This window comes from Triturus cristatus, chromosome 6 (assembly GCF_964204655.1).
Source record: "Triturus cristatus chromosome 6, aTriCri1.1, whole genome shotgun sequence".
NCBI classification, from domain to species: Eukaryota; Metazoa; Chordata; class Amphibia; order Caudata; family Salamandridae; genus Triturus; species Triturus cristatus.
Genome location: NC_140589.1, coordinates 661,703,934 through 661,721,916, shown reverse-complemented (window position 1 = coordinate 661,721,916; position 17,983 = coordinate 661,703,934).

Sequence of the window (17,983 nt, the reverse complement as noted above, 5' to 3'; positions counted from 1 at the left end):
ACCACAATAAGAAATTGGCCCAGGTGGTTGCTTTCATGGAGGGCATAAATTCCGACGTGGGTGTCCAGGCTTTGTCATCAAGAGTGAAGTCTGCCCTGCAACAGGCACATTCTCACAGTCCAGCTCCAGTCCCTTTGTCCCCCCAGGCAGTGGCCACGTCTGACCACGGTCCACATACATCAAAGTCACGATACAGTACACGGAGCACACAGCAGCAGCAACCCAAGCGGTCCCGTGCGCAGACACCATCCCCACAGAAGACCAAAGCCACCCCAGAGCGCAGGGAGAAAGCCCGTCAGGCAACACCAGTGGACAATTAGCAAAGCAGCAGACCTCAGGCACACATGCCTCAGTGGCATCCCCATCCAAGGACTCTTCTGCCCCTAAAGCATCGCGCAAAGATAATCGTACAGTGTCTGTGCCCACCAAGGAGGTTGTGCATGCCAAGGGTACACCTAGGAAGGGCTCAAAGGCAGTATCACCAACCACCTCGACTCCCATTCCAAGCCCAGTGAAGCAGTGGCCGGAGGGCACTGTAGGGGTAACACCTAGTAAATGGGGGAAGGGGGGCAGAGGTGAAGCAAGGCAAAGCGTTCCGCTGGGTCCAGAACATCACCAGAGGGGCTGCCAGTGCCTGCACCTGCTGCAGCAGTAGTGGTGTGTGTTCCTGTTGTGCCCACACCACTTCCCATTGATCCCAAGTCAGGCATGCCATTTAGGATCCCCAAGAAGTGGAAGGACACCCCTACACAATCTCCCACCCACACCGTGACTCCCGTCTGCAGGACTCTACCTCCACGTGCCACTACACCACCTGGTCCAAACAGCCCTCCAGCTTGCCAAGCCACTGATAGCTCTACCTTAGCTGTTCCACTCTCTCCCCCTTTAAGTGCCCCGACAGTCCCCGAGACACAGCCAGCTCCCAGTTCGCCTGACAGCCAAGTCTGAGTGTTAGTCACCCTCACACACCTGTGTCTCACACAGGTGGGCCTGTACTGCACATTGTTGCCCCCTGACTGTGTTGCTGAACATGGAAGGGTACAGTCGCACACATTCCCTGTGCAGCTTCTCATGGACTCAGTCTGCACTCTGCTCTGGTCACTGGCCTTGCCGTTCACTACTGTTTTGCCCTTGCCTGTGCAGCTTCTCATGGACTCAGTCTGCACTCTGCCCTGGCCATTGGCCTTGCCGTTCACTGCTGTTTTGCCCTTGCCTGTGCAGCTTCTCATGGACTCAGTCTGCACTCTGCCCTGGCCACTGGTCTTGCCGTTCACTACTGTTTTGCCCTTGCCTGTGCAGCTTCTCATGGACATGCTCTGTACTCTGCCCTGGCCACTGGCCTTGCCGTTCACTGCTGTTTTGCCCTTGCCTGTGCAGCTTCTCATGGACTCAGTCTGCACTCTGCCCTGGCCACTGGTCTTGCCGTTCACTACTGTTTTGCCCTTGCCTGTGCAGCTTCTCATGGACATGCTCTGCACTCTGCCCTGGCCACTGGCCTTGCCGTTCACTGCTGTTTTGCCCTTGCCTGGGCAGCTTCTCATGGGCTCAGTCTGCCCTCTGCTCTGGCCACTGGCCTGGCCGTTCACTGCTGTTTTGCCCTTGCCTGTGCAGCTTCTCATGGACTCAGTCTGCACTCTGCCCTGGCCACTGGACTTGCCGTTCACTGCTGTTTTGTCCTTGCCTGTGCCGCTTCTCATGGACATGCTCTGCACTCTGCCCTGGCCACTGGCCTTGCCGTTCGCTGCTGTTTTGCCCTTGCCTGTGCAGCTTCTCATGGACTCAGTCTGCACTTTGCCCTGGCCACTGGCTTTGCCGTTCACTGCTGTTTTTTCCTTGCCTGTGCAGCTTCTCATGGACTTAGTCTGCACTCTGCCCTGGCCACTGGACTTGGCGTTCGCTGCTGTTCTGCCCTTGCCTATGCAGCTTCTCATGGACTCAGTCTGCACTCTGCCCTGGCCACTGGTCATGTGTGATGTTCTTGTGCTGTTTGTCAGTCATGGTTGCTGCTATGCAGTTCAACTGTGTGTGCTGCCCAGTCCTGTGGTCAAGTTGTTTCCAGCTTTGTGTCCCAGACTTGTGCATCTATAGGGTATTGTGTTGGATGAATGTGTGTTGTTTGTGTTATTGTTTCACTTCCTGGGTGTGCTGTTGTGTTTGTGCTGTGCTGTATGGTGTTGTGTGGGTTGCTGTTCTGTCACTGATGTCTGTGTGTGTCTGGTATGCTTGGTGTGCACACACAGTCTGCACTCTGCCCTGGCCACTGGCCTTGCTGTTCACTGCTGTTTTGCCCTTGCCTGTGCAGCTTCTCATGGACATGCACTGCATTTTGTGACTTACTCTTCTCTTCTCATGGTGCCTATCTGTGCACTTTGTGAATAAAGCCAGTTGCTCCAGTTGTCTATTTTGTCAGTGTCCTTACTGAATAAAGTTCTTTTGATGTGTGTAAATGGTTTACTGTGCCACATGGTCTGTGTGGCACTTCAACATGGTCTATGTTTGGGCTCACTTGCTCTCTTCTTCAGGGATGACAGGGTCTTCAGTTCTTCTTGGCCCAGATGCTTGTGGTGGCAAGGGTGTCAATTTCGAAAGGTTTGCAGTTGTCATTTACTTGATTAGTTCATGTTGGCTCTACTGTACACGTCAGGTTGGGGGACACTGTCAGCACAGGGTGGGTTTCTGCACACAGTATTGAAGGCAAGCTGTCCAGGGTCCTCATGTGTGTGTTCTTCCTATATGTGTGCCCAGTGGTGTATGTGTGTGGTCATCTTGTGATGGCCAGTCACCCTAGACCCATGGCTTACTTTCCATGTATGCTCTTGGATGGCCAGGTTGTGTGCAGTGTGAAGGGGGTGAGTTTGTGGGGAGTGTTGATGTGTGCATGCCTATTCAATGTCAACTATACACATGTGTCACCCAGGTGTTGTGTGCATGTTGTTTTGATTGTTCATCCCTGTGGATGTGGTTGTATGCCCATGTGTGAGTTGTATGTTGTGCACTGTGCAGTGTGTTGGTGTGTCCTTGCAGTTCTGTCTGACTCCTACTTGTTGTTTTTGTCACTTGTGAGTATGCAGAGGCTGTTGCACATCCATGTCTCGGGTGGCTGTGTGTGGGGTCTGTGCAGACCTGCTGCTTCACACTGCCATTGTGGTTGTGTTTTCTCATGCCTTGCTCTCCCATGGTACCTTCTTGCCCCAAGTGTGGCATGTTGTGTGTGTTGTAATGCCATCTCCCATCTGTGCTTCAGCTGCCTGCCCATTGTGGGTCTGCACTCCCTCTCTTTGTGTATGGTACACTCCTGCTATGTCCCCTACTGACATGCAGTACACTTCACTTTGGCGTGAGCTGTCCCCTTGGTTTGTATGTGTGTGTGCCTCCCCCATGACTTCATTTGTGCCACTGTGCTTTGTGGTGCAGTTCTTTGTCCAGGGTCAATGTGTCACTCAGTGCATTTCCCCAATGGGTCATGTGTGATGTTCTTGTGCTGTTTGTCAGTCATGGTTGCAGCTATGCAGTTCAACTGTGTGTGCTGCCCAGTCCTGTGGTCAAGTTGTTTCCAGCTTTGTGTCCCAGACTTGTGCATCTATAGGGTATTGTGTTGGATGTATGTGTGTTGTTTGTGTTATTGTTTCACTTCCTGGGTGTGCTGTTGTGTTTGTGCTGTGCTGTATGGTGTTGTGTGGGTTGCTGTTCTGTCACTGATGTCTGTGTGCGTCTGGTATGCTTGGTGTGCACACACAGCTTGTTGTGCATGCAGTGCTGTGTGTGTATGTTGCCTTGTGATTGCCTGGTGTGCATCCCCTGATGTTGTGCTATGTTTGCTATGAGATTGTTCTGCCAGTGCATCTGTTGTTTGTTTGCTGTGGCTGTGTTGTTCTGTGATGGTGCACTTCTTGTGTGTGTTGTGGTATGTTTTCTGTGCATTGTTCCTGGTGATGAGGTTGTGCACAACTGTTGTGTCTGTGCTCCCATTGCCTTTCCCCAGTTTAGCTGCACAGGACATGTGTGTTGTTGTTGTTGTGGCTCTGTGTGTGTTTCATTTGGGTTATGTGCTTGTCTTTTGTATTTGTTTCCACATTTGTAGTGGCATCCCTGTGTGTGTGTGTGATGTTTGTGGCTGAGCCCAGGGTGTGTGGTTGTTTGTGTGTGTATTGCCTGTCAAGTATTGCCGGCCTTTAGTGTGTTTGGCACTGGTGTTGTGTGTTGCTGGTGTGAGGGGGGTATGTGTGTAGATTCTTACTGGTGTTTGTCAGTCCTGAGGTGTGTAGATATTCCTTGTGTGTAGTGCTGCTGGTGTACTCCTGTGAAGTAGTTGTATGGATGTGTGGCTGTTCCCAGTTTGACTTCAGGGCATTTCTTTCATCCTTTCATCCTTGTGCCTATACATGGTTTGCCTTGCTGGCTCCCTGTGTGGTTGCACTGAGCTGTCTGCGGTTTGATTTCACTGACTGTCCCAGACATGTGTGCTTTGATGGTGTGAGGGTGTTGTGCTCTGTTCCTTGCGTTGATGTGTGATGTGGTGTACACATGCTTGTTGTATGTCTCCATGACCTTCCAATTGTGTGCAGCCCACTTTGGTTTCCCTATTTGTTGTGCTCCATTGCTGTTGGCATGTGGGGTGTGTATGTGTGTGTGTCAGTCTGTAGTATGTATGTGTGAATGTGCAGGCTGTGTGTCCATTTGGATGTTGGTTCCTTGTGTGTGTTCATTTGTTGCTTGTCCTCATCTATGTTTCCCTGAGTGTGGTGTAGTGTGTGTTTCCCTGGCCCTGTGCTACTGTGATGTGTGATGTGTGTTCAAGTGCCGGGACTCTGATTTCGCGCTCCACTGTCGAGTTTCCGCCGTCTCTGGTTGGGTGGTGTCTCCGCTGCGTCTGCTTGCTTCAGTCATCCTAATTTATGGAGTGGGGCGGACGTCATTCCGCACGGCAGAGGGTCTCCATTGGCTCCCACCGCTGTGGTGGCGGGCGCACTTTGATGGCGGTGCGCGTCGCACTGCGGCGGTCGGAATTTGGCCTATGTTTGACCATACTAATATAGCGTCCGTGATGTCTGCTGCTAGCAGGCGGAAAAAGGCATTTTTACGCACCGCCAGCGCAGCAGTGGTCCCACTGCCCTACATCCTAATGGACCCCATAGTAACCACTGACAACTATGTAAGGTTAGTTATTTTTATTACAAAGCCAAAAATATCTGGACATAAAGACACCTCAAGATGAGAGTGTAGAAATACATCGGAATCAGGATAAAGCCAAATCTGCACATCCAGTTCGATAGATGAAGCAAACAATACAATTAATCAAGAAACAGAATGCAGAGGATAAAAAAGCATGAGTCTAAGTTTCCCTTGTATCGTGGGTTGATTAATATAAAGCATTAATCTATCCCTACACTAACGCTAAAATGACATCCCTACTAAGCATCTACAGAGACAGGAAATAAAAGGTGTCAGCATGTGGAGTCTTCCTAAGAAGCCTCACAACCATTGATGAGTCAAATAGCATAAAGCAATTGAGACAGAGCTCATTCTAAAATGCTCTCTCTCTGGAAAGAGAAGTGGGCGCTTTCCCTACTTTCAACATCCCAATATTTCAGGTATCTTTCCCAAGAGCCTTTGTGGGTCACGCCACCTGCTCTGGGTATGACCTAAAGGTATTTTTCCATGGGATAACAGCGTTCACGGGTTGCAGAAAATTGACCTTGGTTCCCAAGCCTTCTCTTGTGTGAAACACAACAGCCTTCCTTCATCGACTCAAGTTTAAGATGTATCTTTTTCTCTCCTTCCCTGACTACTAAACAAAGACATTATTCTAGCTAACAAGAGCACTTCTTTTAACTGCAACTCAAAACGTGAGAAAGAATAAATTCCACAGCACACATGAAATTCAATTATTAATTCTAAAGCTAAAGTTTCCAGAGAAAATGTATATCAGGCCTGCAAGATTCAGCTAACTTAAGAAAATAGCACGTGAGCGTTACGACATTGCATAGGAAATAAGGTACATTGAATTAATACATTTACCTACATGCAAAATGACACAACTAATAAACACGTTTAATACATGGATAGATGTCAATACCACAACATGAACTCTCCATGTTAATGTTTTCTGCTGGTTACATTCACTTTCAATGTTAATTCTCCATGTTACCTTTAACCCCTTGCGTACGGGTTTATTTCTCCTGCTGTGCGGGAGAAATAAACGGCGTTCGGGAACACGACGTCTCCCGGCCGTCGTGCGCACACGCCCACCGTAATGCACGACGGCCGGGAGACGTCGTGCTCACGCAAGGGGTTAAATGGCCTAAACACATCACGTAAATATTATTAGATTTCAAAATTCACGTTCATACGACAAAGGATTATATGCAGGTGCACTCTACACATGTGATTATAATGCACCCCTACAAATGAAATGTTGTTTCCGCTACATTATTTTCCCTCTTTGATGAGATTGAGTCATCATAAAGCACCTTAAATCCCTGTAGAGTAGGAAATAGGAAAGAAAACGTCCCATCAGTGCCAATGGATGTTGAATCAGATGATGATGAAAATTCTCTCATAGCACCCCAAACAAACTTTAGTCGGAATGCAGTTCGAGCTGTTGAAGAAAGAGTATGCACAATGGCAATCAAAGTTAACTATTTTTAATGTAAGTTTTTTAATGCTTTAAAAAAAGCATATTTTTCAATAATAAAAAAAATCACAATTGCAATATGTTTCTAATGTTTTTTTCTACAGGCGTTCATTTTCTTCTCAGTTAACTATTTTTAAGGTACGTTTTTTAATGGTTTAAAATATAATTACTTTTTTAATAATAAAAGAATATCACAATTACAATATTTTTCTAAAGTTTTCTTCTGCAGGCTTTTATTTTCTGTTAGAATAAAAAAAATGAGTTGTATCATAGGCATTGAATGGAATACACAAAATAAAATATTAGACTCTCAAATTTCTAATTTTATGAAATACAATAAAGAAATCTGAAATTAATGTCTCTTTTTTCCTTTGCCTCCAGTAGCAGCTTCAATACTTTGCTGTCCTTGAGCCTCTAACCTCTGCGCCTTGTGTGTCTTTCCTTTTCTACTTATTGGATCCACACTACCCAGGCATGAATTATCCTCACATTCCCCTGGCATTAGTTGTTCTCTTACTGAAATGCTTGTTTGTACCTCCTCAAGAGCATTAGTCATCTGGACTAACCCAATAGAAACATCTGTATTAAAGTATCCTAAATCCTCCAGGAGAATTTTTTATATGGCAAGCAAGCAATGTAACATAATTAGCAAGTCTAATAACTGATGAACCAAAGCAATCCATAAATGGTATTCCCTGCGCCCATAGGAACTGCTTTCCTGTGTTAAAGCACTACAACGCCAACTGTTGAATATTCTCTATGCAGATGACCTGCTCCATCTCAGCAGCCCTAGAATTGGGCTGCAGAGATGAATCAATTGCTTAGCGACATATGCAATTCAATTCAATAGTACTTTATTCGGCCTGTGTAAGCCATAAAAGCAAAAAAGCAAACAAACAAATAGAAACAGTCACAAACAGATGATGTTGCATTTTTACCTGGAAATAATATGGAAAAGAATACAAGCAATAAACAGGATGGAGCACACAAATGTATTTAAAAATTAGCAGCAATCCTTAAAAATCTATGCAAAACACAGAAATGTTAAAAGAGAAATTCCTAAAAAGAGCGGAGCAAGATCAAGACCACCCGAGGCATCACCTCTAGCTATGTCACTAAAAGACCGAAATAAACGTAACTAGAACAGCCAGTCATATAAAAAAAATAAAGTAAAAGTGTAGTTTTACCGTACCAAGTAAGTAAAGTGCAAGCAGACAGTCGGCCCTGTGCTATCCATGCGTAGCACCAACTAATGTAATGAATTGCCACTAGTCAATAAAACATTTTTTTTCCTACATCTAACTGCCCCAGCAAGAAAACATGCTACCCCATAGCAAATTGAGGGGGAAGACAACATTTGTAAAAACATGAGTGCTGGTCTTACTTGTGCAAAGTGGCTGTTTCGCACCAGCGGAAGGATGTACCTAGACATTAAAACCCGATAAAAGTCACAGAAGAACATAAAATGTAAGTTATCTTGGTCTGAAAAGTTGTAACAAGGGCAAGGTTTTAGATTGCCATGTTTGTGAAAGCAACTGGGGACAGCTAGGGACCAATAGATTAGGTTTAGCCTGAACCTTGTTAATAAAAAACGATGATGTGCATTGGTGATAAAGGACAGGTAGGGTTCTTCTCGGGGGCGTGTTTTCAGCAGGGTGTATTTTCTCATGGTGGGTTTGAGTAGCTCCTTGCCCTCTCCATCACTTTGCCACCTGGATCACCTGTATAAAAACAGGTTTTTTAAGACCTGGAGCTCCCCTTTTCGCAGCTGTCTGGGGTTTGTGAACAGATCTAAACAGCCCATGCTTGTCAGCATCAGCTTGACATACCTTAGCCACGGTATGCTTATAGTGTCAGTGAGTGAACTACAATCCTTAATCACAAGCGGATTTAATTCAAGAGCAGGGCTGGACCAAATTCTTAGCCACCGCAATATAGGTACAACGGCGTAGGTATCGGTAAGATAGCCAAGGCCCACTTCCTCACAAACCAGAAAAGATGATGTGCAAGCGAGAAAGGCAAGGAGATTACGTAAAAGAAAATTCTCAATAACTTGGAGCTCCCCTGCGTCTTTGTACCCCCAAACGTTGCACCAGAACATGCCATTGAGATACACTTCTCACGATATAGCTTGGCCATAGCATGCATCGGTTTGGCCCCGAGCCTCTAAGCCAAATCAGTGGTCACTCCTACAGCTCTCAATAGGGTGTTCTTTTTCGGGGATTTTTGTGCCAGCCAAGACCCCTTATTGTCGAAGTGTACTCTGAGATACAGGAATGACGATATTTTGATGAGTTCAATACCTTTCCCAAAATACTCAGTTCGGGTTAGGGGTGGGCGGAATTTGCAAAATTCGCTTTCGCAAACTATCTCGAAAATGTGGAAAATCTCCGCAAACACGCCGGAAATATCGCGAAGACGCGGAAGTTTTTTTCCCGCCTGTTCGCGATTTTTTTTGCGTGATCGCGGCTCGCCAACTTACCCATGCGGTTGCTCACGGGTGCAGCCATCTTGTTTTCACTTGTCCCGCCCTCTCGCGATGCTTACTTCCTGTTCCGGGTCGCGCAATGCATGTTCGCGCCCATTCGCGGTAGATATTTCCTGTTTGTGAACGCTTTTACTTGATCGCGTTGCTTTTTGCTTGCTCTGGGAGAAAATATCGCGCAAACTTGCGCACGTGGTTGCAATGGGTGCGGCCATCTTGTTTTTCACTCTATTGCATGGTTCTGGGGCCTGATTTTGAGTCCTCCCTGCATCTTTTCAATCCTTTGTTTGAAGCCACTTTTTTTTTATCTTTCTTATTTATTATTTCTCTAACTAATTTCCTGCTTCTATATTTTTGGTTTTTGTCTACTTTTTTTTTGTTTTTTAGCTACTTTTTCACTCTTTCTATTGCCTGCTATTTATTTCCTTTACGTCTTTAATTTTATTACCTTTTCTTTCCCGCCCTGTCCCAGAACCATGTCAAAGGGTAGGGCTCGTCGTCGCAGCCAGAGCCGCGACCGGTTTCCTTACGGAAGGCGGCGCCCACAAGGGGTGCAGGCACGGGCCTTATTTGGGGAGGTGGAGTTGGCTGCACTCATTTTCTTTGTGCAGCGCCACCTCCCCTCAACCCTGGCAGCAGGTGGTAGGCCTGGGTCCGGGTACGGCCTCCGGGAGCGTCGACAGCGGTGGGGGAAGGTGCGCCGGGCAGTGTTGCGCTGCTCTGGGGTCCGGCGCACCCAGACGCAGTTGACGCACCGGTGGTCCGACATCCTGGACCGTGAGCAGGACCTGCTGGTCCTGCTAGGAGTGGAGGTCCCGGGTCTTGGTGATTAACTATTTAATTATTACTACTTTGTGTCTGTTCTTCTGCTCTGTGTTATATATTGCGAATATCTTTTTTTTCTTCCAACCAGCTAGAATGTTGCTGCTTACATTCCAGGTTAATTACGTTTAAAAGTCTTCTGTGATTAAGACACAGGTGCTCCTCTGCGCTACTATTAATCTTACTTGTTTGCAACTTTGCGTTTGCGCTCGCTTAGCGTGATTCTGTAAGAGTTTATTTTAGAGTAATTAAGTTAGGTAATGCTACAGTGACTCCAGTCCATGCCTTACTTTGTCCTGTCACTAAGAGATAGGGGCGGATTGATACTTAGGTTTAGGTACTTTGTATGAGTTTCTAATTTGTTAGTGGTATGCGTGATGCCCCCTCAGTTATGTGACGTGCTGCTAGTACGCCAGTCTTTATTAGAATCTTTTCTAGTTTGTTCAATGAGTGGTGGTAATTGGCTTAGCACTAGCAGAACATCAGCATCAATCAATCAACCCAAAATGTGATGTATACAAAATATTTAGTCATGTGTCCTCCATTTGACCATATGCATTGTTGAGGAATAAAAGAAGTGGAAATGCATACTTAATGTACAATTGGCATGCCTGGAATAGGTGGGCTAGGTCGGGTGGTACGTCGTACTTAGGCTTAGTTGTAACTTAGTATTCTGGAATCAGAATGGAAGACTGGATTACTGTTGATAAATAGTAACTTAAGTAGTTGATCCGCGAATCCCCCGATACTACTTGTTGACCAGATGAGATCGGTCAATTTAGTTATTGCAATTGTTGTTTACATAAGTGTTTTTTGACCGTTCTTTAAAAATATTGTATTTGTTTGACACCATCCATCAATGTTTGTCTCTTTCTTATATCTTTCCTGTTCATCAGCACCCAGGGGCAGACAGACAGGGAGTGGGCAGTCGGCGGGACAACAGTCAGAACACCACCACCAGGAAGACACCAACGAGGACTCCTCTGCTGGCCCCAGTAAGTCTTCTTGTTTTTAATAATATTTCTTATTCCATAACTTTTACTGCACCATGTTTTTCACGGACTATTGTTTCAGTTTCCCAATGCTATTTTTTACCAACATTTATCCTTCAATCTGTACGGTTTCAAAAATCTTGTTATCCCTGCCTCTGCTATGATGACTCTCTGTACTACTACTACTATCAGTCTGTCTGTACTGTAGTAGCTAAGCTTGCCCAGTTGGCCAGTGCCACTCTTTATTTGAAAGGTTGTAATAAAACTCAGATTCACCAGTAGCTCTAGCCATTGAGTCCAGTCCTTTGGGTTGTCCTCTTGTACTACTTCTAGTCTTATTGATCTTGAGTCTTTGTTAATCTTGAGGCTTTGACAATTCACAGCAACAAATGCCCAACAAGATGTATTACTATTTTGATATGATACCCTATAGGACATACTACTACTGTTGTAGGGATCTTGCACATACAGACCTTTGCACAAGAAAATAGGATGTTCGTGATGGTAGTTTGGACCTTCCTCACACACCTCAATTAGAAATTCAGAACCCACCACAATCCCCTGTTCGACTATAGTACTGTCTTGTCATAACTATTAGGTCTCCGAACCCTCCCCCCAAGATACCCAACAAGTAGACAACCCAGAACATAACATAACACACCCAACCTCTTAGTCGTGGAAGCAATGCACATGCACACCCTTCCTTTTATTTGCTCACTCGTGTAAGTTAGTCCACACCACATACCATCAAGTCTATGTAAGTTCAAAATGTTTATTTTGAATTAAGAAGCTCTGTACATTGTTCTATTATATAATGCAGCACCAACCGGAAAATCAATAACATTAAAACAATAAACATTGTTACACTTACTTACAGTTGGGAATTAAATCATGATAACTGAACAGGCAGCAGCACCATCCCCTAGGAATTTAGTTTATATAAATTTATAAATGAAGATCTCTGAAGGGACCCCTCACCTTAGAAGAACCTAGTACTGGTAGTTGTTGCATCATTCATAAGCTCTGCAAAGCTCTGGTTCGTAGAAGGGAATCTTCCGTCTGTAATGTGAAAAATGAAATGGTGCGCATTACTATATTGCAACTTGCAAGCATTTCTCAGCCGTGCCAAAAAGTGTAGCATTTATGGATAAGCAATATGGAGTAACAGTACACCAGTACTTCATAAAAAAGTGACTTGTTAATGTTTTTGTTGACTGCTTGTACGCAGTGCGTAGACAGTAGCAGTGTGAGGCAGGTCATGTGGGCTCAAAGTTGTCTTATACAAAAAGCTGCAAGGTAACGTCACATGTGACACAAAGGTAAAATGGTTGCATGGCTCGGGCTAACTAAGCAAAGGCTAGAATGACCCTAGGGGAGACCATATATAACTATTAGTGTCTACTCTACTACTACCTGATTTGTACTAGTGATGTATGTTAGTATTAACTCATTTTTCAATCTTGCTACTGATCAATAGGGGTAGGTGTATATGACGCCTAATAAATGTGTAATGTTTTCTAGGCGCACTACCGACCACCATTGCCGGGGCCAGCGAAGGCGACGCGGAGGGAGAGGATGCGGCAGTTGCTGCAGATACCGACGATGGAGCGGTAGGGGGAGTGGCAGCACCCGTGGCGGGCGTGGTAAGTTATATTCATAATCCTTAACTATTGTTGACAGTACACTCACTGCAAGGGTGTACTGTATGTATACTGTACTGTTGAGACTTAGGGCCCCATTAGGATGGCGGGCGTATTGCCCCCGCTGGGCTGGTGCTATTCACCGCCGACACCGCAGGGTCAAACCTCCCGCCATCCCTGTAGAAAAGAGTCAGACCGCCCACATGTCGACCAGGCGGAAAAGGTTTCAATATGGTGGTGGTGTCTCTCTGAACACACCGCCAGCCATATAATCTGCATTTTGGAAAGCCTTTGCGCGGCGGCATTGCCGTCTGCCACGGAAAGGCATGCAGACATTGCAGAGTATGCTTGGGGGCCCCCATGGAGGGTACCTATGCTATGGTACCCCCCTGCCTTTCAAAGCAAAACGTGACAGGCTCCGCGCGGGGCCTGTCATGCTGTGCTTGGAAAAGCAGCACAACATGTATTTTTAGCATTGCTTTCGGCACCGCCAACCAGAATGTAAAAAAAATTGTCCCCACGGGACCCCCACCCTTTTTATCATGAGGATTGCGGGCGGACAAAGTCCGCCCACCATCCGATGTCCTAAGTGAGTATGAGTTGTTGTGAACGTTTGAAGAGTGAACTAGAAGACTAGAGTCCCTTTAATTGGCATAGGAGCGGGAATATTGAGTAACCAATTGCCTCATCTATCTGATTTCAACTCTGCTTTGAAAGTTTTATGGAGAAGAGCACCTGGTGCACTGTTCAACTTAAAAGTGAAAGACGGGTGGAAGGAAGAAGGACAGGCGAGATTTAAAATGTCATGTACTACTGTGCTTTATAGTGCTACTCTACAATAGGGGTGGGCGGAATTTGCGAAATTCACTTTCGCAAATTATCGCGAAAATGTTAAAAATCTCCGCAAACACGCGGAAATATCGCGAAGATGCGGAAGTTTTTTTCCCGCCCGTTCGCGGTATTTTCTGCGTGGTCGAAGCTCGCCAACATACCCATGCGGTTGCTCGCGGGCACGGCCATCTTGTTTTCACTTGTCTCGCGGTGCATGATCGCGAGAAGAAAGACGTGATCGCGTGACGCATGACGTTACTGCGGGCACGAACTGTCGCGAGACAGCGCAAATGGCTACCAACAATCCAACATCTCGTGGAGAACGCAACCGGATTGGGAAAACTTGTCGGCAAACGCGGGGATTCAGGTAAGGCGATCGCGCGCACGCGAGAATGTATTATTTTACAGCGCGAGCAAGAAACAAATTATCGCTGAGCTGCGGAATGCGGAAATTTTGACATTTTTGGGCTTTCCGCAGAACGTGAAAATGCCAAATTATCGCAATTTCCGCGAACTGAACAAAATTTTGGCCCAGGCCTACTCTACCATTCCATTATGTGTATAAATAATTAACTTGTCTTACTGTTTTTCTAAGATTATATTTTACAATTGTCTTGTTTTTGGTTTTTGATATACAGCTCAATCGTAAGGAGTTGGCCGCCAAGGCACGGCGCCGGAAGCTGGAGGCAATGCCATCTCTGGTGCCCCCCCCACTGTGGCTGCAACTGCCGCGCCCTCAGGCGCTGTGTCGCCCGTTTAGAGGAGCAGATGCGTGTCCTCCTTCAATCCCGCCCCACACCTTAGTCCATGTCTTCTGCCCCTTTTTTAATTCTTGTTTGGGTGGGTGGGAACTGGTGTGGGCGTTGGGTTTTTGCTTTTCAGACTACTATTTTCTCCTGGACTTTCCTACGGACATTGGTTGGGATTAGGGAGGGGGGTGGGTCAGCTTTTGTGGGTTTTTAGTTTATTTTTGTTAGGGTAAATTAAATATATTTTTCTACGTTACATGCAATGTTGTTAATGTTTTGTAGGTGGGGTTACTGTTTTACATCACACTGTTTCCTTGCTGGTGCAGGGCCGCCCATAGCCAGTGTTTGATTTAAATAATTGGCTGACTGTGTAAGACACAAACAGATAGATGCGACACCCCTCACTGATTGACTTGTCCTACTAGTACTTTCAGTCTCTCCTCCAGTCTATGCATTCTTTATCTGGACTCAAAGGGGTGTGTGAAATTGAACTAATTGAAAACATGTCCATTATTAATTCTGCCTCCCCCAAACTTCTCTCTTACGTGTGCTTGATGTTTAACTTAGGCACAGCAATGGCTGCATGGTGAAGATGGTTTCCTTTTTCTAACATGCCATGATTGGGGTGGTGGTGGTAGTATAGTAGTAGTAGTAGACACTGGCAGGGCAGCAGCATTTGCAAAAAAAGAAAAGGAGACAGTCAATCGCCTTTGAGAGACTGTTAGAGGAGTAGTAGAATGAAGTACAGTACAGAACTTACCGAGCAACAATAATATGCTAAAATATTTTACAACAAAACATAATGGTGGTTGGGATAGCCTACTCGACAGAGTTACAAACTATAGTTGTGTCGAGTCACTTGACTAGGCCTACAGCCAAACAGTTAGTGCTGTGTATGAGGAATGACAACAAACAAATCCAATCAATGCCGGCAATTAATGCTGAGGTATATGTTCCTTTGTTAACCCCTTCGATGCTGCGCAGATTCCGCCGCTGTGCTGGCGGAATCTTGCGCGGGCGTGGTCATGACGGAATGGTTCCGTCATGAGCACAGCTCAACCGTGGGTCATGACGGAACCATTCCGTCATGAGCACCGAAGGGGTTAAATAAAATAACCTCTAAAATATCCTACTCATGGGTGGGCAAGCAGAAGAAGATCATCGCTCTGCCTTGAAATTGAAGTACTGTTGCTTTCGCCACATCTGCCCCAGCAAGCATGTGATTAAGTATTGGTGTACATTTAATTTAGTCACACCTCGACAATAAGTCACTCAGCCCGGGGGAAGAGGGTTAGGGTTTGCTGAATGGATGGGAAGGGGGTTTTGGGAAAGGTTTGACATTGAAAAACAGTATGCATGGACAAACAAACGACAATCTTTGAAGACTACCATATCCATATGTTAAGGGAGAAAAAGGAAATGCATGCATGATGATGAGAGACCCGGATTACATACACTTCTTGTTCTGTTGTTCCGGCCTTAATACTTTTACAGATAGCAAATAGAAATTTTAAATATTGGTAGGGGAGAATCGTAAACAGAGAGCAAACCTAATGATGATAATAACAACGAGAACACACTGTTGTAAAGATTGTAGACAAAAAATGATTACAATTATTTAAAAGAAGATAAAAGTTGATACTGTTACTGTGTTATCCTGGTAAAAAATGTGGACTGGATTTGCAACTCGGCATTCCTCTTGGTCCTCTCGTCCATCAATCTTGGGTGTCGCCACTCGCCACTGCCCGGCTGGAATAAAAATGTTGATTTATCGGTAAGGTAAGTGTGCATTGTAATGTTTTCCCAAGTATAGGGCAAGGCCCGGCCTGTAATTGTAGATGGAAAAACAAAGGGGATATTGAGAAACGAAGTTGAAACAAATGCACAAGTTATGGTGTAGTGCAACAAGAACACTTTCCGAGGTGGCATGTACGCATCATCTCTACTCTAGTCTGTTTCCAGCATTGACCTTCAACAATAACAGGAGAGAGCAGGCCCACAGTGACAGGCCTGACGGCACGTTGTTTAGCAGTAGCACATCCTACGTTTAGACTTTAGAGTACTTTTTTTTTTTAAAGAGTTGGACAATGGCAAAGCACATTATTCATTCCAAACATAGCATTTTACAGTTTAAGTTAGTAAATCAATGCACCGCAGTCATCCCACCGCTACACTCGACTCCACTTCTGCACAGACATTTGGGTCTGCTGTGGTTGTTGTTGACGTGATTACCTTTAGGCTTTTAAGTTTTATGCCACTCATGAAACGTCCTCCTGACTTGTTATTATTCCATCAATCATCATCTCCGATACTTGTACTGACTGATTGTGAAGATCGGCCTGCAGTAGAAGTAAAAATTTTATTACACAAATGTCGTAAATAAAATATTACGCTCTATGTATTTCAGAATATCAATAGGATCATACATAAAGCAAGAGGCTGAGTCTGTGGTATCAGGTTCAAAAAGGGCTTTATTCCAATAACTCGAGTCAAAGGGAGAATATTACCATCACCACGAGGGATCTGGAAGGGACTCAAAGGTATTCTCAAACCATTATTCACAGAGTACAGTATATATACATCGGAAACGAAAAGAGCAAAAGAGAGTGAGATAAGAGCATGTGGGCGTGTAAGTAGGTGTGAAGGTGGGCGTCCATGTGGGCGTCCACTTGATGATAATGGCTAATTTGTCATAGGTGGGTGGATACCTGGAGGGGGTTGCGTGATCTGCTGGAATTGTACTGGAACTTTGCCTTACTTGTGCTCAACTCGAGCATGACGTGTAACTGACGTGGGGAAGGGTTGCTATGCGACCGGAAAGTCTGGAAGTGAGGCCTTCAGTGAGTGAGGCCTTCAGTGTCAGGACGACCAGCACATCTTGATTTATCTGATATCTGATGTCTGGAGCAGGGACTGATTTGTGACATAGGTTGCTCATCACCAAGAGCCGATGTGGCATCTATTTCTTCATTTACTTCATTTACTGCAGAGGCCTTACATGGGGGCTATGGGCTTTTTACTGACGTGAGCTTTGCAATCTCACAAACAGAGACAGTAAGGCTGTGCTTTCTCCTGTGCTGATGGGCTATGTTGATCCCTCCTTCTCCAGGCAGGAATGCGGCTCTGTAGGAGTAAGCAGATAACCGTGCTCAATACTGTCTCGGCACCTTGTGACAGGGCCCCTTTGGCTGAGGTCCAAGTGTGTAAGGCCAAGGATACGCGGCTGCAGCTTTCTGAACGTCTGAGGCCTGAAACCTCTGTTCGGGTCTAGCTGAGCCACAAACACAGGTTTTTATGTGGTGCAGGAAAACATGATGCAAAACGTGTAGGCCTCAATACAGATTTGTCGTTTCTCTCATGGGGGACTGAATGATGGCAGGCCACGTTATAGCATAAGTCTCATGATAGGAAAGGCCATGGAGGGGAAATGCATAGGTTACATGCATGTGCACATAAGCGTTGGGGGGGGCACATGGGGACATATAGGCCTCATAGATTTTTATTTTCCTCATTCCCTCCTTGTACCCTAGTGAACCCCCTATGCAACGTCTATTCTCATGAGACAGTCGATCTGTTCTTGCAGCATTATTTTTCCATTTTCAATGCTCTGTAAATGGGGATGTGAAACACATGCAGTAGCACACAGGCCACAAATGGCCGGGCCACACTGCAGACATAGGCAACAACTGAATATCATTAATAGTATCAACCCACAGACGGTCAACACTTTCCATCCCCAAGCCGATATTAACCCCCAGAGCCAACCGGACCATGTCCACGTGCCTGGGTCTTGATGTACGCTATGGGCAATCTTGTGGAGCCTTGTTATT